At 41.9% G+C, this 23,591-nt stretch overlaps 1 protein-coding gene across 2 annotated transcripts in view; it reads left to right on the forward strand.

The window, feature by feature from the left end:
- The window catches only part of LOC145667354 (apyrase-like), a 155,222-nt gene that overhangs the window by 102,559 nt on the left and 29,072 nt on the right, over positions 1-23,591 (forward strand). The gene's annotated exons all lie outside the window — the stretch shown is intronic.

The following is a 23,591-nucleotide window of genomic DNA, read 5'->3' on the forward strand; positions in this document are numbered from 1 at the left end:
ACTTCGTTAGATATCGCCATAATACTTGTAGGACATATTAGCGGGGTACCAAGGTTTATTTTCAGGTAGTTTGCATCTGTCTAATTGCAGTGTTTCCAGCCGAAAAATTAAAAGCCAGCCGATTTCAGGTGAAAAATTCGGAAAATTCCCCTTTTCCCCTCTATTATTTCCCTCTTACTGGCTACATTGGAACAAACGTATCACTATCTGAAGGCCTCCTCTTTGGCCTACAGGATGCATCATAAAAAGTTTCAATAGGATAAATAGGAAGCTGTAGCTCCCGTATATCTGTTGAGTTTTGCTCCTGATTCGTAAAAACTGTCAAAATTTCATGTGTATGATGACAGAGAATTTTTTCTTTCTCTCTTTGTATTGAAACCAGCGACTTCAGGTTTTTACTGTAGCTTGTCAACACACCAAAGAATGTTTCTAGGTGACTTAGACCTATGTGGCAACAGTAGTGCTGGATACAAAGAATCTTGAAATTCGGTTAGGGATTTTTTTTTTTTTGTAAATTTTCACCCTACCTTTTCCTCAATAATATGCCTCCCGTTGGCAACAGTGCAATGTAACTTACATTTAAAAAATAGCCATATCCCTTATCTAAGAAACTAGGCCTAAACTATATCAATCGAGTAAATGTTTTTTGAGCAATAACTCACTAACTGAAAATGTAGGAAAACGCCAAAAATGACCTGGGCGAATATGTCCGAAGGAATAAGAAAACATTAAAATATTGATGCTGCATGAATTAATAGAAAAATGTGAAGTAAAGTTTATTTACGGAAGTTTATGCTTTTTCTGGCATATAAATGAGTATATTATAAGCCATTTTTTTAAGGACAAATAAGCACATGAGATGGCAGCACTGTTACTCTTGTAAATGCTGTCCAAAAGTTCACTTCATAACATTTCTTTCATGAAGGATTACAAGAAATGTAACACGTTTTATCTTCCGATGTGTATATATATATATATATATATATATATATATATATATATATATATATATATATATATATATATATATATATAAAGCTTTGTTTATGACAAAAGAGTAGTCACTTAGATTATCACTGTTACTTATGAGATATTTGTGGTATGGATACAAGGAGTATTGCAATTTTATAAACAATGATAACCTCAGATGTGTTGTTGCACTGTCTTTTTTTGCTTGTTCTCGCAGCATTACAGCTTGTTTCAAGGGAAACTACCAGCCTAAAGATGCTTTTGGAGTTCTAAGCTTATGGTAAGCGCAGCACCAAATAGATTGTTACAATAGCCATTTTGACATTTTGAGTATGGTAAAAGAAAATGTCTTCTATTGTTGGGACAGCCAGAATAAATCTTGCGATGGTCTCGACAACCCTTCTATATGGCATTTCCAACTATATAGCAGTTGTATAGTTGCAAGTACAATAATTGTTATAGTTGTTAATATCATAAATATGTCTAGGACAACCATAATTTTTGTTGACCCAGCTAGAGTTTTTTAACAATATAATATTGTACTCCGAATCATAATTCTTGCTGGTGATATATTAACAATACTGTACAATTACATTCAACCATAATTATGGTTGGCAACCAGAAGACTTTCTTCTGCCCTTGGGCAAGAAGAAGCAAACAGGCATTCCAGGGGAGCTCAAATCGAAACCAAATACACTCAAGCAATCAAGTGCCTCACAACCTTCTACTTCAAATAAGCCTGAAGATATGGACTTTACAGTAGTTGGAACACTAAAGCGACGTAGGTCTTCATTGGAAAACCTCTCAACAAGGCAGACTATCCGCCTCTCCCAGTCAGCAACAGGTTTGATGTTTTGTCTTCCAACCAAGTAGATAATGCTCATGCCAGCAATAATACTGCTCTGCCAAAGCAGCCGCCCACTCATAAGCCTCCTCCGATTTTCATATACGGCATTACAAATACATATACTTTTATAAAGACCTTGTCACGAGCATTGAAGGAGCCCCCTCTAGCTCAGCCCAATAAGGAGCGCATTCGTATTCAAGCAGCAAACAGAGATGATTATAATTCTATCAAAGCTTATTGCGAACAAACAAAAACTGAGTATGCTACAGGCGTGGCAAAAAATGAAAGGCCTATTAAGGTCGTTATCCGAAAACTGCCTATAGACACCGACTTAGACGATCTGAAGGAAGAACTATTGCGTCTCGGTTACAAACCAATAAACGTCCACCAAATGTCTCGCAAAAGCAAGACAGAAGACAAGAAAATTATGATACCACTGTTTTTGGTTGCATTGGAACGAACTGCAGCTGTTAAGGAGATATATGCTATTACCAACCTTCTTCATTACAAGGTCCACATCGAACCATACAAGCCTCCCTCAGTGCTGCAATGTTACAGATGCCAACGCTTGGGGCATTCACAGGACACCTGCCAAGCCCACCCGCGCTGTCTCAAATGTGGGCAATTTCATTTCACCCAATCCTGCAGTAAAGCAGACTCCTCCACACCCGCCACTTGCGCCAACTGTCAGGGAGATCACCCCGCAAATTACCGTGGCTGTCCAGTCTTTAAATCCTATTCTGAGGCTCTTAAATTGCCGGCCCAGCAGCCGAGGAAACTTCCAGAAAAGACTAAGAAAACTTCCAACAAACCATCAGAAGAAACGACTTCCATGCCCACTGCTGTTAATATCCAACCTATAGCTACGGACAATGAAGACGCTGAAGCTTCCACTTCTCTCCACACCCAATCAGCTTCTGTCGAACAACAGGAGGGCCCGAAAGAAGACCTAGACTTAAAGTCCGTTCTTTCATTTCTCAAGGGTTTAGAATTACGCAAAATAATAACACATATTAAACGTGGTATTACCCGTTTCCGCCAAGCAGCAGACTCAGCTTCCAAGGCTGCAGCAGTAATAGAAACAATAGCGGAAATGGTTGATGATGGCTGTTTCTAAATCCAGCGTATTGCATCACACACTTGTCCTTGCTACATGGAATGCAGATGGTCTCGAGGGGCAGAAACAAATGCTTATTAGATTTCTCAAACACCATAGAGTTGACGTCATGTTTATTCAAGAAACACACTTCACTGCTCGTATCACTACTTGGCGACTACCCAATTACATTGTGTATCGACAGGATAGAGTGGGCAGACAGAAGGGAGGATTACTACTCATAATCAAAAAGGCATTCCCCGTCAGGTCAATTACAATACCACCCTTACTAACTTTGGAGGCACTTGGTGTTGAGCTAATAACTCCAGGCGTTCCGTTAATATTGGTCACCGGGTACAGATCCCCGGCTACACAACTAGAGCCCACAGACTTCGATGTCATTGCTAACTTAGGGCCCAAAGCCATCTTAGCTGGAGATCTTAATGCTAAACATGGAGAATGGAACTCCATTACTCCAAACACTGCTGGAGATGCTTTACACGAATATTTACTCACGTCCAACTTCATCATCAGTACTCCGCCAGACCCAACTCATCATCCAAAATTCGGCGGACAACCCGATGTACTTGACGTAGCCCTTTGCAAAGACGTATCCTTTACAGTCCATCCATATGTCATTTCAGATTTAGATTCTGATCACGATCCAGTCATTTTTCACGTCTCCCACCGCAGCATCGCCCATTCTGCCCCCATCTTCAAGCAAATAGACACTGACTGGGACGTATTTAAACAAGAACTAAACACCATGATCGATCTACGAAATAGGCCTGCCACCATTGCGGACATCGATCAAGCGGTCTCTCACATCACGCTAGCACTTCGTACAGCAGAGGCAGCGAGCTCCACTACAATAATCTCTCCATCGCAAACCAGTCATAGCGACAGTTTTCATTTACAACTTTATCTTCATCTAAAACGTTGGGCTAGACGTCGATGGCAGCACACACTACATCCCGCATATAAGACTTTATGGAACAAACTTTGTAAGAAGCTCAAGATGTTCACTACAAGACAGAATCAACAATACTGGGAAGACACTTTCCGAAATGTCACCCTAAATGACCGTAAAATTTGGACGTACTCCAAATCATTCCAAAGTGCCACAAATGCTTCCAAAGCCAGAGTCATACAAGGACCTCAAGGACTGACTCAAGATCCTCAGTCGCAAGCGGACATTTTCGCTGACTCTCTGGAAGAACAGTTCCAGCCCAATAGAGCACGCCTCGATCCCTATCTGAAACAGCACATCCGAACCACATTATATAGCATAAGTACACAAAACCCTACACACGGCATCACCTTAGTAACACCCCGGGAAATAGAACGACATATAAAATGTCTGCCGGCAAGGACAGCATCTGGGCCTGATGGGATTCGATCTGAGATTCTTAAACATCCAACTAGAAAACTACTGGTCTTTTTAACTTACTTATTTAACGCCATCTTTCAATTATGCTACTTTCCCAAGACCTGGAAGGAAGCTCGTGTCATCACAATCCCCAAGCCTGGCAAGAATCCACTGCTTCCGGAAAACTACAGGCCGATAAGTCTTCTATCGCACTTGAGCAAACTCTTCGAACGGGTATTTCTCTGGAGGCTGAAACATCACATAGATAATAGAGACCTTCTACCTTCTCATCAGTTTGGGTTTCGTGCACAACATAGCACTACAACGCAACTCGTACGAGTAGTGGATCATTTAACAACAGCTTTCAACAGGAAACAATACACCCTTGGAGTATACCTGGATGTGTCAAAAGCCTTTGATAAAGTATGGTTAGCAGGACTATTATATAAACTATACACCCAAGGTTTTCCAGATCGTCTTATACATTTACTACGTTCATACCCGACTGACAGAAAATTTCATGTATCTGTTGACGGTGTCAAATCCACGTCCCGATCTATCAAAGCAGGTGTTCCACAGGGCGCTGTACTTTCACCGCTTTTATATAATCTGTACACGGCAGACCTCCCGACCTTACCACATTGCTTTTCCGCAACGTATGCTGACGATACTGCCTTTTTTACAACCAGCAGCTCACTTGCACAGTGTTACATCTACATGCAACGTCAACTCAACAGCTTTCAGGAATGGGCAAGGCGTTGGAGAATTAAAATCAATGCAGACAAAAGCTGTGCTGTCATCCACAGTCGACGACGCATCCGCGTCCTTCGAAATTTAACGTATGAGAACGCACACATTCCTCACGCCACACACGCTAAATATCTGGGTGTGACATTAGATCATGGGTTAACGTTCGCCTCACACATCAAAGACATAAAGCAACGAGCATTACGCAAAATATCAGCATTGTACCCCATCTTTCGTTGCAGTTCAATTTCTCATGAGGTCCGCGTGCACATATTGAAGATGATAGTTCTATCAACTCTTTCTTATGCATGCCCTGCCTGGCAACATGCTGCTAACAGTCATCTTCAAACACTTGAAAGTGTGCAAACAAGAGCCGGTCGAATCATCACTGGTCACGATAGATATACACGCAACAGCCAGGTTCTGGAAGATTTAGAGCTGCCTCCTGTTAAGGAAGTTCTACGGCATCTCCACTATAAGTTCTGGCATACTTTGCCAAGGCACATAAATCCAGCTATAGCTACCATAGGAACCAAATGCGCCCTACGGAACGTTCATCGCACGCCACGCCTTTAATATCTTTCCTTAGATCGTAATGACTTCAACATCAGCTACTCTGCGACAGTTGCAGATGTAGTCTCACAGACATAACAAAACAATAGTATTACCCAACAAGCCACCTGCACATCTGTATATATTCTTTCTGCCATCTTACTCATGGAGTCAGGGGCTTCGGCCCGATACTCTACACAAAAATTCAACATTACCGTGACCGTGATGGTTGGCACTTTCCCAGCTGGCGTAGTACAGCTCTTGTAGTGAGGCATTGTTGCCAAGTCCAGGCTGTGTTTATCGCATACGTGTGGACGCACGGTGATCCGAACACAGTTGCGGGCGAGAGGCTGCAAGAGATTGAGGGATTCTCCCAAGTGGAAGCTAGCTGAAGTGCACAAGTAGTGCATATTTTGAACCTCATTTTCATTTTTTCATCTTCATTCTATACTCGTGGGTCTTGCTTCAGATCGGTTATCTTCATCGCTTCATGGATACTGGACAACCTCCTCCACTACCTCTGAAGATGATCGAGAAGCGGAGAAATCGTGATAAGACGTCCACCGACCCAAGTCCCGAGCGTTCTCGTTCTCCAATCCACGGGAAGAACCAAGCACCATCAACTAGTTCACCACCATCGAAGAAGAAACATACCGACGCACATAGCATATCAAGTTCCGACGCTGATTCCGACCGGCTTATCATCGACGACGATTTTCCTCCTCTGCAGCCTATCTACAGCTTCCTACTGCAAAACTATGATCCAAAGTACAGAAATTCGAAGCTCTTGTTCCAGCAAATTCTCAAGTATCGTCCACGCTCCGAGATTTCACAGATAGTGGAAACACGAAACGGATTCATCATCAAATCAAAATTGGCTAACTTCGCAAAAACCATCAGAGACAAGCACAGTTTTGAAATCTTCGGGAAAACTGCAACCTTAACTTCTCTCACCAACAGCCGCTACAAGCAACCACCGCCACCACGTCAGCCACCCACCATGTCCGTAGTGGTACGAGGAGTCGACCCGTCCATCACCGATGACGAAATAGAGGCTGAACTACGAGAAGAAGGCTACACCTTTAAAAAATGCATCCGGATTCGCAACAATCAGGGACCTACCTACATGGTTCGAATTCTGACCAACTCCCAGGATACTATCAACGACCTTCTGGATAATGGTGTCTTCATTTTCAAGAAGAAGCATAGAGTTGAACCATCCCACTCACTACGACCACTTCCTCTCAGATGTGAACGCTGTCAGGAATACAACGTGCATCCTACTCACCGCTGTACCAATCACCTCAAATGTGGATATTGTACTGGACCTCATCCTACGAAAAGCTGTCCGAATTTGCAACAAGCTCCAACTTGCAACACCTGTCATGAACGCACACATCCGACGTACAGCTACAAGTGTAAATCTCGACCTGCTCCAGAAGAAGACAAGCCAGAATTTGTGGTACCGCTGCGAACTCATGATGCTCAAAATCAAACCATCGAGACATCATCAGAGCCCGATCATTCTGTTTCCATTCATCAATTATTAGCCTTTGTCACCCTCACTCTTCAAAACGTTAATCCTTTTGCACGCCCATTAATGTTACAACACGTACAGCACGCAGCTCGCAACATCTTTCACCTCGATTTTCACGCAACCTACAATGGCCCGTACGTACACTTTCATGCATCTCCACTTGCAACAACTGTTTAACTTCATCTTGCTCATGGCTTTAACTATGGCACTTGTATTTCTATTTCTTAACATCCGCTCACTCTTAACTCATAAACTCATCTTTGAACAACTCCTACATGAGGAACAGGTTAACACATTCCTTCTTAATGAAACCCGTCTCATTCCGAAACTCCGTTGCAACCTTCCTGGCTACCAACTAATTCGACACGATAACAACCTTCCTGCAAGACGAGCCAATGGCGGCGTAGCAATAGGATTTTCCTCTCACATACCGTACCGTATCCATTCTCCATCCCTTGCCAACATTCCTGAACATCTAATCATAACTCTTTATTACAAATCCCTATGTGTCACAGTCGCAACTCTCTATGTTCGACCAGGTCATCAAATTCCTCTAGCATTCTTTCAATATATTTCTAATCATTTCCGACATTATCTGATCTTAGCTGATATTAACATACATAGCCGCTCAGACAGAGATAAGACAGCTTTTCACAATTTCATTACTACTTCTACTTCAGGCATCATCCATCCACTTCCAAAACCAACTCGTCCCGAATCTAACACTACCCCTGACATAGCAATCACATCTTCATCACTTTCCCACCGCATCATCATCGACATCCTCGATCCTCTCGGTAGTGACCATGTGCCCATTAAACTCACTCTAAAAGTTTCCTCTCCTCCTATCTCAGACTCGCCGCCTCCACGCCTAATCCCTCGCTACGATAAAGCGGACTGGTCCAACTACCGAACCTACTTAACCAATGCCCTTTCAGCAATCACTCCCCCTTCTACTAAAGATGAATTATACTCCACTCTCGCCTCTATCACCACTCATATACAACTTGCATCCGAGCAGCACATCCCTTATACCACATATTCACCTCATCGTCCTAAACTCCCTCCTCACTACCTTCCTCTGATTAAACGTTCCCGTCAGTTTTATAAGGAATACATTCGCACTGGCAACCGTGAAGCTCTTCAGCATCATAGAGCCCTCCATCGCACAGTATGTAATTACCTCCGAGCATACAAATTACGACAGTGGATAAAACCTGCAATACCCTTTCTACCACATCGCACCCTTCGCAATATTGGAAACGTTTCAACGCATTAGCTGGTAAATTTACTAAAACCTCATATCCTATTCTAAGTCTCGATCAAGCATTACACACAGACCGCGAAAAGGCTAACGCTTTTGCTTCCTACTTAAAGGAGATCTTCACACCTCTACCATCCGCCCGGCATTTTCATCATCATCCTGTAGATCATTTCAACTTCAATTCACCACATCTTCAACCCAACGAGACACACAACCTACCCACTCATAAAGCACTCACTGCCCCCATCACTATCACAAATCACTCATGTCATCAATCATAAACGCAATATCGCTCCTGGAATTGACAACATTTCCTATCGACATGTTAAAGAAAGTCCACCACTTCTGCTGACTCTTCTCGCCCTCATTTACACCTTTATCCTCCGCACCGGCTATGTACCCGCTCACTGGAAAACATTTAAAATTCTCATGTTTCTTAAACCCAATAAACCTCCTGCTAACGTTTCATTTTACCGGCCGATACAACTCACTCCAGTCTTTACAAAAATCCTCGAGAAAATTCTTGTCAAACGCCTTCATGTTCATCTTTCTCATTACCATCTCTTACCACACCATCAAGCAGGCTTTCGCCCAAAGTTCAGCATCAACGATCAGCTTCTGCGTCTCCTGAACTATATCCATAATCAGTATAACACCGCTAAGCCGTCTTGCCTGGCACTCTTTGATTTAGAGAAGGCATTTGATAACGTGTGGCATCAGGGTCTGCTTTCAAAACTGCTCAACTTTCGCCTTCCCCTTGCATATATCCGTTTTATTTATAATTTCTTGTTCGGCCGCCTTGCTTATGTTTACATAAACCAACAGTCCTCTTATCCCATCTTTCTGCACTCAGGTGTACCTCAAGGCTCCTCACTATCACCATTATTATATCTACTTTATGTAGCCGACATGCCTCCCCTCCCTCAACATGTTCACATCTTTCAATATGCTGATGATACAGCATTCCTGGCAACTGGCAGCACTATACACCAACTCAAACAAAGCCTTACAACCAGCAATAGACGCGTTTGTTCTCTGGTGCGATAAATGGCGACTAAAGATCAATGCCGCTAAAACACAAACTATAGTCTTTCTTCCTCCTAAGAAACGCTTCAAAATTCACCGTAATCCAAACTTACTTCAGATCACAGTTCACGACACCCGTCTTACAATCTCTAACACCGTTAAATACTTAGGACTGACCTTAGATAGGCACCTCACATGGAAAGCTCATCTCCAGGACATCACCAAGAAGGCATACAATAGACTCAATCTCTTAAAACGTCTTACTGGCACAACTTGGGGTCTTTCTGCAGAATTATTGTTAAACACTTATAAAGTCTTTCTTCGGTCGGTGCTTACTTATGGACATCCTGCTTGGGTCTCGGCACCCCTCTCATATTATCGAAAACTTAAAATTCTCGAACGTCACGCTCTTAGAATTGTATACAGAATCAAACTCCCTAGTCCTACTTCAGAGCTCTATGATCGCATGACTTTTCCCCACAACTGGTTCCATTTAGAAAAACTCCGCCTTCGATACTTCCAGCAACGCCTCTCTTCTCATCATCCACTCCTTGTAGATACCATCAATGCTCACACCAATTTTGATATCGCTCACCCCATCACTCATTCCCCCCTCTCCCTTCTCTTCACATTGTATCATTATTCCTTACCACCAAATCATCCAGATCTTCTACTCACCCGACCATTTCTTCTCGATCACCCTCCATCGCATATCATACCCTCATCTTCTGCACAGTAACTCCTCTGTCACTAACAGGGCTTCCCACCGTCCATCATTAATGCTTGGAGCAGCCCCCAAGCGAGAAGAATAATCGGCATCTGTCCATTAACACTATCCTATGTGTTGTGTCGTCTAACTGCACATCATCTCATCACTATCTCACTCATCCCCTCATTGTCATTCAACCTAACCACAGTACTTTCACTAATGTATATAATTCATTGTGCAATTTCCTCTCCTCTACATATGGTTACGATCGTAAAGATCGTAATGTCCTAATATATATATATATTTATTTATTTAGAAATAAAGTTATATAACATTATTGAATATCCCCTAGCCCATCTCCCATTCCTTTCCATCTGTCCCTTTACTTTACTTCCCTTTCCCCATGGAGGGCGTAACCCTCGAGCGGGTGGCTAGCCCCGGCTAGCTAAAAAAAATTATGGTTGGCACGGCATACTCTCGATCGATATTTCATTCGATCTTAACAGCTGTGACGTACCAGACGTCAGAACAGCTGGATTTTGATATCCTTCCTGTTCCTCATCCCGGGCTTTTTTCTGCGTCATTCCTTTGAGCACTACTCTCCAGACTAATCAAGCCAAGGGTGTGTAGTGCTACGGGTTTGTCCAGAGAACTGTTCCAACCTTGGTGGCTATCCAAACGGGTCACCTTACCTACATCAACTTTCATAATCATCACACACTGCATCTCGTTCGTTTTTCAATCTAGGGGCTTCGGCCCGCTTCCTGCTCTCCATGGCGGATCCACTTCAGATCACTGGGGCTTCGATGGATGGTCGGCATGGCGGACTACCTCCAGTATTCCTCGCCCCACCGGCTCAAGCCACAAAGGTGGAAAAGCGAAAGGATAGCACACGACATCGCAGAGCTTCTGAACGCTCAACTGCCTCCACCATCTCGAACGCCTCAAGTCGATCGCGATCGCCAATTCATTCCGAGAGCTATGCTGAGCGTTTAGTAAATTCACCGCCTGCTAAGAAACAGCATCTAAGTCAAACACCTTCAGTTGTCATGGACGCCGAAATTGCTCATTCTTCATCGTCATTTCGACATCCGAACAATCATCAAGTCATCCCACCAGGACCAGAGCTTCATTGTTTTCTTCTCCAAAACTTTGATCCGAAATACGACAATGTCAAGTACGTAGTTCTTCAACTTCATAAATACCTTCCAAGTATCAATCTTACTCAAGTCGTTAAATCCCGCAACGGGATAATCCTTAAATCTACAGATCCACACTTCGCTACTACCATCCGCAACAAGGCATCTTTTGAAATCTTTGGAAAGAACGCTAAGATCGACACACTCAGTTCCTTTCGCCGTAAACAACCACCACCTCCGAAAAAGCCTCCTCTTCTCTCCGTTGTTATTAGGGGTGTTGATCCCACATACACGGACGAAGAAGTTTCCGAAGAGTTGAAATTGGAGGGCTTCACCATTACGAAAGTACTTCGCATCCGAAACGATCAGGGGCCCACTTATATGATGCGCGTCTTAACATCTTCGCAAGAGACAATTGACACCATGCTTGCGCACGGTGCTCTGATCTACAAAAGACGTCATCGTGTGGAACCTTCTCGGTCATCCCCGCCACTTCCACTTCACTGCGAAAGGTGCCAAGCATATAATCAGCATACCACTACCAACTGTCGCAACACTGCTATATGCGGCTACTGCACAGGCACTCACCCTACACGTACGTGTCCAAATTTAGAACTTCCACCCCGTTGTGCTACGTGCAACGAACAACATCCTACCTATAGTTACATATGCAAAAGAAAACCTCAACCTGAAACTACTCGTTCTGAATTGGTAGCACCCCTGAGAACCCATGATTCGTCTACCAACACTGATTTCCACATTGATTCAACTCCCGTTACTATAGATAAACTTCTCGCATTTACCACACTTGCCTTGCAGAACATTCACCCTTTTATCCATCCACACATCCTCCAACAAATCATCCACGCTGCCCGTATCATCTTCCACGTCTCTTTCAACGCAACATACTCTAATACCGATGCTCATTTTCATACGTCACATCTTCCGACTTCTTCTTAACAGCCAACTCTTACAGCATATCATCATGGCTTTAGTGTTTCTCTTTCTTAATATCCGATCCTTTTTCAAAAACAAACTTCTCTTCGAAACGCTTCTACTAGAGGAAAAAGTAAATGCATTTCTACTCAATGAAACCTTTTTCAAACGATCGGATACTAGCCATATAGCACGCTATAACATCCTCCGTTGTGACAACACCCTTCCCGATCAGCGAGCAAACGGTGGAGCAGCAATTGGCTTTTACCACAACCTTCCATATAGACGTCATTCTAGCCCAATTCTCAATCTCCCTGAGCACGTAATAACTACATTATATTTGCCGAGTATAGCCATCACACTCATTACTATTTACATCAGACCAGGTCATCCGATTCCTCTTAATTTTCTACAAGCTATATCCAATACATATAAGCATTACATCATCATGGCAGATATAAATCTTCATAGTCGTTCAGATAACGAACGTACCATGTTCACGCAATTTGTTGGTTCAAATACAACAGGCATCATTCATGCTTTACCATCCCCATCTCGCCCTGTTTCTCAGACAACTCCTGATATAGTAATCACATCCAATACTCTTGCTTCCCATTGCACCGTTGACGTTCTAGCACTACTTGGCAGTGATCACGCACCTATTAAGCTGACGTACCGTCATACCCAGGCCACTAAATCTGCTAATCTACCACCTCCACGGCCAACACTTCGATACGATAAAGCTGATTCGCACAAATACCGCGACTACATCTCTCAGTCTTTACAACATCACATACCACCTGCTACAGAAGAGCAACTTTACGACAGCATCACTACTATAAACTCGACTCTTAGCCGTGCCTCCGTACTGTATATTCCGACTACTTACTCTACTCCCTATAAACCACATCTTCCACCTCAATACTTATCCATGATTCGTCGCTCCCGTCAGCTATACCGTGATTACCTCCGTACTAGGAACCCTGAAACCCTCCATCATCACACTCAACTACAACGCACTGTTCGCAATTACATCAAAGCGTACAAACTGCGGAATTGGGTTAAGACCTGCAATGATCTCAACGAAACCAGTCACCCAACCAAATTCTGGAAACGATTCAATGCTCTCTGTGGCAAGTACACCAAGCCTTCTTACCCTCTTCTTCATAATAATGTACCACTCCAAACTGATCTGGAGAAAGCTAACGCCTTTGCAGACTATTTGCAAGATATTTTTACACCTGCGACATCCTCCACTCTCATCACTCCACATCCAACAGATCGCCTGAATCTCGCATCTCCTCACTTACGGCCCGACGTCACTCATTCCCTTCCGCATCATCCTCTTACTACATTTGTTACTACCGCTGAAATCCTGGCTGTTGTTAATCGTAAAAGAAATTCCGCCCCAGGCTTTGATAATATTACATATCGCCACATTAAAGAAGGTCCATTATTGCTTCTCAATCTTCTTGCACTCATCTACACATTCATCCTTCGAACCGCCTTTTTCCCGACAGACTGGAAAACTTCCAAAACACTCATGTTTCTGAAGCCTAACAAGCCTCCTAGTGATACATCCTCTTACCGTCCTATTCAGCTGACATCCACTTTCAGTAAAGTCTTGGAGCGCATCATCGTTAAAAGATTACATCCCTATCTCGAAACTAAACATCTTCTTCCCATTCACCTAGCTGGATTTCGCCCTTCATATTCAATTAACGATCAGCTTCTTCGCCTCACCAGTCTCATCATCTCACATTATAATTCCATAAAACCATCTTGCCTTCTGTTGTTTGACCTGGAAAAAGCCTTTGACAAAGTTTGGCACCTGGCACTTCTTTACAAGCTCAATCATCTTAAACTTCCCGTTGCTTATATTCGTTTCATCTATCACTTTCTGGTTGGTCGCATCTCTTACGTCTCCATTTATGGGCATTTATCTCATCTCATTTTTCTTTTGTCGGGTGTACCTCAAGGTTCCGCTCTCTCACCTCTTTTATATATACTTTTTGTAGCAGATTTTCCTCTACTTCCTCCTGATATATATATTTTTCAATATGCAGATGACACAGCATTACTGGCCTTAGGAAAGACTATTCGCCAGATAAATCAGGACCTGCAGGAAGCTATTAACCGTTTCACTCGCTCGTGCACTAAGTGGAGTCTCCCTATAAATGCGACCAAAACACAAGCCATCACTTTCATTCCACCACGCAAACGCTCCAAAGTCCACAGAAACTCATCATTGCTTTCTCTTCACGTTCGTGATACTCTCATAGCTCCTACTCGCACAGTTACCTATCTTGGCATAATCTATGATACACATCTCACATGGAAACCATATCTTCAGAAAGTCGCGGCCAAAGCTTACCAACGTTTGAATCTTCTCAAGCGCCTCACCGGCACTACCTGGGGCCTTAAACCACATACAGTTCTCAATACGTACAAAGCTTTCCTGCGCCCGGTTCTTACGTACGGTTTTCCTGCTTGGATTGCTGCACCACCCACCTTTTACGAAAAACTGCGCATACTAGAACGTCATGCATTCCGAATCGCACACCGCATACAGCTCCCCAGTCCGACCCGAGCACTATATGATCTTATCACTTTTCCAAGCATCACACACCATATTGAATCTCTTAGGCTGAAATTCATCACTGTCCGATATACCTCTCACCATCCTTTACTCATGGATACTATGCGCCATCATGAACTCCACCCTGTCCGTACTCGCTATGCCCATTCTTCACTCAGTCTGCTTTTCACTTTATACCGCTACACTCTACCACCTGACCATCCGGATTTGTATCTGCTCGAAGACTACCAAGTCCATGCTCATCTACCTCACATCTTTCCATCCTTCACTGCACAGTGACACCTCTTGTTTCTAACAGGGCTCCCTCCGTCTTCATCAGCCTAGAGATGCCCCTAGGCAGAAGATAACACACATTTGTCTTACTAACGTACCCTGTGTTGTCCTGTGTATCGCACATCGCTCCATCTCTCATTCTCAATTCCATCAATTTGGTAGTCTAACTTTCCAGGATCACTTCACTTAATTAATAATCAAATACCTGTATAGTAACGTTTTACTCTCTGTCTACTTATATACTTTATCTCATCCTAATCTTTGTGCTTAAATTTTTCTCGTGATTTGCTCTATTATCTCATTTATGTATATTTCTATCATTTCCTTATTTATGTTCTGTCCAATAATATGCTATGTTCTTTATGTTATTTTCTTTACGTTATGTTCATATGTTAATGTAGAACTCCTCCTACCTTCTATATATGATTATGATCGCAAAGTTCATAATGTCCTAGTTCTGGAACCAAAAATAAATAAAATTAATTAATTCCTCTTAGCCCAGCCATGCCTTATTCCTCTACCACAATTCCTCCACTTCTCTCACCTCAGAGAGGGTGTAGCCCTCTAAAAGGACGCTAGCCTATGGCTAGCACAAAAAAAATATGGTTTGTTTACTGTACCAATCAGAACGTCTGACTGTCCAACATCACCAAATAACTCGTTAACTCATGCAGTTACGATTGAAGATATGATTCGTTTCTTTATGTAACAACCCAAAACATTCATCCCTTTCTACCTACGCATATTCTTAACCAAGTTATGCTTACAAGTATGCAACTATACAACATTCAACTTTAGGGTACATATTCTGGTAAACACGTTCACATTCAACTCCATCCTGTTTCAACACCTGTCTAAAATTATACATATCATCATGGATTTATCATTTCTGTTTCTAAATATTCGTTCCTTTAACACTCGCAAGGTACTACTCCACACTCTACTGTTAGAAGAAAATATATACACCTTTGCCTTGAACGAAACATATCTTTTGTTGCACCAACATGTACATTATCAGCCATATACTATTTCTCGTTGCGATCGTCCACCTGGAAATCGAGCAAACGGCGGAACTTTAATAGGAATAAGAAGCAGACTACCTCAACGCACGATCACGCATCACTTTCAGGCCCCTCTTCCGAAACACAACATCACTCTGATCTATTTTCCTTCAGTACTGTTGCTTTTGCTACTTATATGTTAGACTCGATGTTCAAATTCCCTTGACATTCTTCCAATACATGGACAACTCGTTTCCTCATTATGTTATTATGACTGATCACAATCTATCCAGTCGCACTCTTACGCAACGACGGAACTTCAATTAATTTCTTATACTGCACACAAATGCCGAACTATGCGCATTACCAAGACATACCCGGCCTTCTTCGAATACACACCTGATGCAGTCAGTGTCTTCTCTACGTTACAACCATTTGTAAACTGTCATGTTCTATCTTCCATCGTCAGTGACCACGACCCAGTTAACCCTTTCACTGTGGAAGGCGATGGAAAAAAAATTCCCTAACCTGCGAATGTCGATTATAGTCGACGTGTTAAAATTTGTCTGTATCTTGGTTTCGTCGATTGTAGTCGCCAAAGGTTTTCTGTGTGATTTCTATTGTTTATCGAAAACAATAGAACACAAACAAAAATGAACGGTACAACTTTGGCGACTACTCTGGACAAAGCCAAGATACGGACAAATTTTAACACGTCGACTATAGTCGACATTCGCATGTTAAGGAAATTTGGTTCTGTCGACAAAAGTCGACTTCCTCTGTGAAAGGGTTAAATTGACATTATATTTTCCAAACCACCGTCAAGCTCCTGACACGCCACCACGTACCGCTCTCTTATGACCATGCTCGAATGGAACAAATATCGAGAAGATTTGACTACCATCGTGCCTACTCCAGTACATCACTCTGACTTACATAACACGCTTGATACACTTACTAATCTAGTGAAGCGCAGAAAGTTTCTACGCTTGACTGTGTGACGTGTCAGCCCTCCTAAGTTAGTATACGAACGGCTAATTTTCTACCAAACCTACATCCATCCTAAGATGCACAAGGGACTTCTCCAGTACGTCAACAAGGCCAACCAAGTTCCGAAAGGGGTTAAGGGGGAACCAAATCAATACTCCAGTGTCACAAGCTCTTAGCAACCTAGACCAAGAACTCCACAGGACACAACCACCCAAACCACTACCATCAAAAAGGCTAAAACTACAGACCAATCGCTTCATAAAATCCAGTACCCATGGAAACCGCTCCTTCGAACCCATTCACATCTGCTACTCTCAACAGCACATAATCTACTCCTGCTTCTATTCACAATTTCCTACTGACCGGCTGTGGCCCAAAATATAAATCCGTAAAAGAAATCTTCATCCAAATCTCAAAGTACGTACCTAGGGCCGAACTTCACCAAATTATCAAAACCAACAATGGCTTCATTGTAAAATCTCAAAATCCCAATTTCCACATCCATGTGCGGAATAAGGCAACATCTGAAATATTTGGACCAAAAGCAAATCTCAAACCTCTGAATCCCAGCTCCCCAAAGTCTCCTCCACTTCCTAGAAGGCCTCCTCTCCTATCCGTTGTTATATGCGGCGTAGATCCTGAGATCACCGACGACGAAATCCATGACAAGCTTCGCCAAGAAGGACTCGAAGTGAAGAAATGTCTTCGCATCAAAAACGACCGAGGACCTACCTACCTAGTCCGTATTCTCACAAACCAACAAGATGTAGTAGACCATCTCCTTGCCAACGGCGCCTATATCTATAGACGCCGACATAAAGTCGAACCTTCCAAAACTCCAGCTTCACTACCCGTTCGATGCAAAAACTGTCAGGTTTATAATGACCACACCACCGCATTCTGCATCAACCGAACCAAATGTGGCTATTGCGCGCAAGAGCACCCAACAAAAAACTGTCCCAAACTTAAAGATCCATCTGAATGTAATACCTATGGAGAAAAACACCCCACCTACAGTTACCGCTGTCAAGGCAAACCTGCTCCCGATCCGGCCAAACCTCAATTAGTTTTACCACTCCGCCCAATAGACACTCCCACCCCTCCCAGCAACTCTCTAAAGGATCTAGTGTCAGTTAAAGATCTCCTCCGCTTAATGACCGTCACACTTTAAAACATCAATCCTTTCCTCAGGGATCACATTCTGACCCAAATTATCCTCTGCGCCAAAAGCATATATAACCTCCAGCTGCATGCCACCTACAGCGGCCCGAATGTGTACTTTGAAATCCATTTTACCGAGACATCCTACATAATGGAAAGACCTCAAGCTCTCTCAACATACAACTTTCTATTCCTCAATATCCAATCTCTACCTACTCACCAAATCATGTATACTCAGCTACTGCAGGAACACAACATAACTGCCTTCGCCCTAAATGAAACCTACTTGGTTCCCCAGATATCGTACTACATACCAAAATACAACATAAATAGACATGATGGCCTTCACACAAACATAATCCATAGCGGAACAATGGTAGGCATTAAAAACTACATACCATACCGAAAAATCATGCTTTCTCCCCTATTATCTCTACCAGAATACAACATCGAACGTATCTAAAATACCGCACTATCGCAATAGGAACAATTTACATCCGCCCTGGACATCAGATCTGCACTGATTTCTCTTACAAACATTGAGAGGAACAATAGACATTACATAATTCTGGCAGACATTAACTTTCACAGCAGAACCCAAGCCGATAAACAGGACTTCCTTACCTTTATAGACCAGCAAACCAATGGAGAATTCAATGTACTACCAAAACCCACCAGACCAATTAGCAATACATCTAACATAGTTATAACCTCCTCAACGCTTTCTCAACATACAACCATCGAAGTCCTGGACTCAATTGGCAGCAGCCACGTTCCTACAAAAGTTACCCTCGAACTTCGTAACCACCTACCGCTGATAACTCCAACCAAGAGAAAAATATACACCTACCACCATGCTGACTGGAATCCATACCGACAACAAATAGATCATTCCATTGCAAATATCACACCTACAAATTTCGAAGAACTTTCACAAACCCTCCAATCTATCACAGATATCCTACAAATAGCAGCAGATCATCGTATTCCAACTCAAAATATCAGTCCTCATAAGCCCAAAGTACCCCCAAGTTACCTACCCCTAGTTACAGCCTCTCACCGTGCTTACAGAGAATTCCTATTGACCCAAAACCTTGTAGCCCTTCGCCTCCACCGACAATACCTACAAATAGTCCACAATTACATAGTAGCCTAAAAACGCAGACATTGGATACTCACATGCAACAAACTCTCCACAGAAACTCACTCCACTAAATACTGGAAGCGCTTCAACCAACTTACAGGCAAAAATAACCATTCATCATATCCTATCATTGTTAATAACCATGCTCCAACCACAGACTCCGAGAAAGCTAACATATTCGTAGATCACCTGCAAGATATATTTACACCCCTTCCTACACACATACTACCTTTCAATCTATCCCGAATCACCGACCGAAGATGCGATCCACACTCACCTACTCTAACCCCGAGTAATTATCATACCGCAAATGAACAAGATCCCCTCACAGCTCCTATATTACCAAATGAAATCCATAACATCATTACCCAAAAGAAAACCACCGCGCCACTACTTGACTCCATATCCTACGCCATATCAAAGAATCACCCCTTCCATGTACTCTCTCCTCTGTACAATATATATCTTAATGCTCAGAACTTTCTACTTTCCAACTGAGTTGAAAGTCTCCAAAGTTCTAGTATTCCTGAAACCAAAAAAGCCTCCCCAAGACCCCCAATCCTATCAACCCATTCAACTCACATCTACCTTGAGCAAAATACTGGAGCGCATTCTAGTCCGACGCTTACATACCCATCTATCCATACAAAATCTCTTGCCACGAGAGCAAGCAGGCTTTCGATTCAACTACAGAATCATAGATCAGTCCTACGTCTTAGCAGCGCAATTTACAACCAATTTAGCTAATCAAAACCCTCATGCCTCAAAAAGCGTTCGACAAAGTCTGGCACCCTGGACTGATTCACAAACTTTACAATTTCTTCCTACCACACAACTATATCCGGCTCATATGCTCCTTCCTAACCGACAGAATAGCATATGTTACCATCAATGAAGCTTTCTCACACCCTATTTTCCTTCATTGTGGAGTTCCGCAAGGTTTTGCGCTATCACTTCCCCTTTACATACTGTATGCTGCCGATCTCCCGGAATTTCCAAATAATCCAAACCTTTTTCCATTCGCAGACGTCACAGCCTTCCTGCCAACAGCCAATTCCATTCAACAAATAAACAAAACACTACAGACCAGCATCGATACCTTTGTCCGGTGGTGCTCCTTTTGGCGCCCAAAGATAAATCCTACCAAAACCCGAGACATAGTATTCCTACTCCCTAAGACACGTACCAAGATCCGGAGAAAATCCCGACTCCTAGATATCACCGTCGACTATACACGAATCCCTCCAACGAACACACTCACCTATCTTCGAATCACATACGACTCAAACCTAACCTGGAAACCATTATATCAAAAGCCCGAAACTGACTTAACCTTCTGAAAAGATTATTTGACACAACCTGGGAACTCAATACACATATAACCATTGATACCTACAATGCCTTCATAAGACCTGGTCTCACCTATGGCCACACTGTATGGACCTAAGCAAACCACAAGTTCTACCAGAAACTAGCCATCCTAGAAAGGCATGCGCTCCGCCTCGCATGCCGAATAAGCTTGCCCAGCCCAACGAGAGAACTTTACGACCGAATAGATTCCCCACCCATCCTGTTACACCTGGAAACTCTTCGCCAAAAATACATCAACAATAGAACTGAAACCGCCCACCCCATAATCCTAGACATTTCCAATATGATGATAACTACGACGCGCCGGCAATTCATCAGGATTCACCTCTCCAACATTACATGACCCTGCGCCATCTTTCTCAAGACCCCGCTACCATAGACCCTGAAATCCTGAACATCTACAGATCCGAACAACTTTCATCCGACATCTACCCATCTTACGCATACCGAACACCCAAACAATCCTATAGCAATAGGTCGAGTAGGCTCTGTCCGGGCATTCAGACTAAGGTTTTCCAGGGTTTCCCTGTCACGCCAGGCAAATGCCGGAATGCTACGAAACATAAGCCCTGGCCGAAAGAACCTTCCAAATCTTTGTCCATATTCCAAATATAAAAGAAAAATAAAAAATAAAAAGAAATGAAAAACTAATGATTAACCGAAAAACTATCCAAACCCCTCAAAAAATAAACCATATCTCTCCTGATATTACTTACTCCTCTAATCCGAAGACAGGGCATTAACCCTTTGAACGGGATGACGATATTAATATGATAAACATATTACATTTATTATATTTGAAAAGTACTTACTTAACATGAATCCTTGCAAAGAAAAATCTTCATATCTTGTCGATTTATATATATATATATATATATATATATATATATATATATATATATATATATATATATATAGATAGATAGATAGATAGATAGATAGATATAGATATATATGGTTAATATAACAATACCGTTTTTAGAGCATAATCAATCAAGAATCGCGATTCACTTCCAAGATGTGGAAGGAATTCTGTGAGAAATACAAAATTAAGCATTATATGACATCCTCATATAATACCAAACCGCATGTGAATGGTTTGGTCGAGCGTCTATGTCGGGCATTAAATCGTATTGTACGCCTACAGTATGAACGCAATCATGTGAAGCGCAGCAGTGTTCTAAAGGAAGTTTAAGACTTGTTGTTTATCTTTGCTCTGCGATAAATAAATGTGCATCAAAGTTATTCCTATGCTATTCAGCAAATGAGTCACTTAAAAGACTGTATCCATGGCCGCGGGAACTGAATATCATGAGTACCGAATATTGTGACCTGCTAATACATGTCAAATAGAAACATTTTGACCCGATATCGAACTCAAGGAAGGAGACTTAGTTATGATACGAACTCAATAACTCTCTGCCGCAGCTAAAAATAGTCACAATTATTCATATGTAGTGGACAAATTATTGGGAAATTGTGCGGAAAGCGATTTAATTTTCCTGAAGATCGAAAACTGGAATTGTTGACCAAATATGAACTTTGGAAAAGGTCTTTCTTTCGATGTTTATGGGGAGCTATAACGGACCAAATTGGTGTTCGTTCCAGTTTTGTTATTAATGACTGTTTTCTTTCCAACTTTAAGAAACCTATACCTTCAACTTCAACATACCTTCTTTAAATATAACCTTAATGTTTTATATATTTTAATTTTTATTTATTACCAATTTGAGAGGCACGCCTTGTGTTAAATGGTTTAATATTCTTTCTAAATCATTTCTTCATTGCATTTTCATGTTAATAACTGAAAAAATGTTTAATTTTTTGCCCCGAATTAAATATTCAGTATGGAAGTAATCAATATGTGAAACGGAATAACATTCTTTTCCTTTTAAGATATACTCTGTAGATTTCCATTATAAAGATTATGATAAGATCTCGTTTCCGCTGTTAAAATTTAATAACAATTCGAACTTAGATCAATATTAAGACAATATAGATCTTAAAATGTAAATTATCATAGATTATTGGAAATAGTGTAAAAGATTATTGTCTTGAATTACGTGTATTTGTGCAATAATGTCTTAGTGTCAATAAATAATCTTAAGCTTATTAGTCACCACAGCACCATTGTTGAATAGACTAGATTATATGTTGGGGGCGCGATGGTTCAGTGGTAGAGCGTTCACCTTCGGTGCTTGGGGTCCCTGGTTCTATCCCAGCTCGCACTATGTGGACTTTGTGGTGGACAAACACCGTGCTCCTGGGTTTTCTCAAGGTTCTTCCGTTTCCTCCCATTTTCTGCATTCCACCATTTCATTCATTTCTCATCTTCACCGTCTCCTTTAGCCTAACCGGCATAACCGTGGGACGTAAAACTCAAAAATTTCACTTCATTTTAGATTATATGTTGAAATTTCTTTTAATGTACATAACTTATTTTACACAGAGAAATAAAACCAGTTGTTTGTCTCCGGAATCTATGATGTCGACTATGATGAAATTTGGATCGTGTCGAGCAATAAAATGTAAAATGTATCCAAACACTGTTTTCTTACTCCGTCAATATTATATGTCAAATAAGGAATGTGCTTTGAATCAGATTTTCTAGCATTGAATTGATGTATTAAATATAATATATTGTATGAAAACATTTTTCTCCCAGAAGTTGGAAGAATGTACTCAGTCGAATTCTTTGGTTGTACTTGCTCGTCTGAATGTGTCCACGATACTTCCTTGTATTACTGTTCGGCAAAGCTTGTGACACAAAATTTTTTAAAAATCCGGTGACAAATACTGTTTAAACATGTTTTTGTTTAATTCTTGTGTGTGTAGGGGGGGGGGGATCACACCAAGTAGTT

Source organism: Thermobia domestica, chromosome 1 (genome assembly GCF_964235325.1).
Source record: "Thermobia domestica chromosome 1, izTheDome1.hap1.1, whole genome shotgun sequence".
NCBI classification, from domain to species: domain Eukaryota; kingdom Metazoa; phylum Arthropoda; class Insecta; order Zygentoma; family Lepismatidae; genus Thermobia; species Thermobia domestica.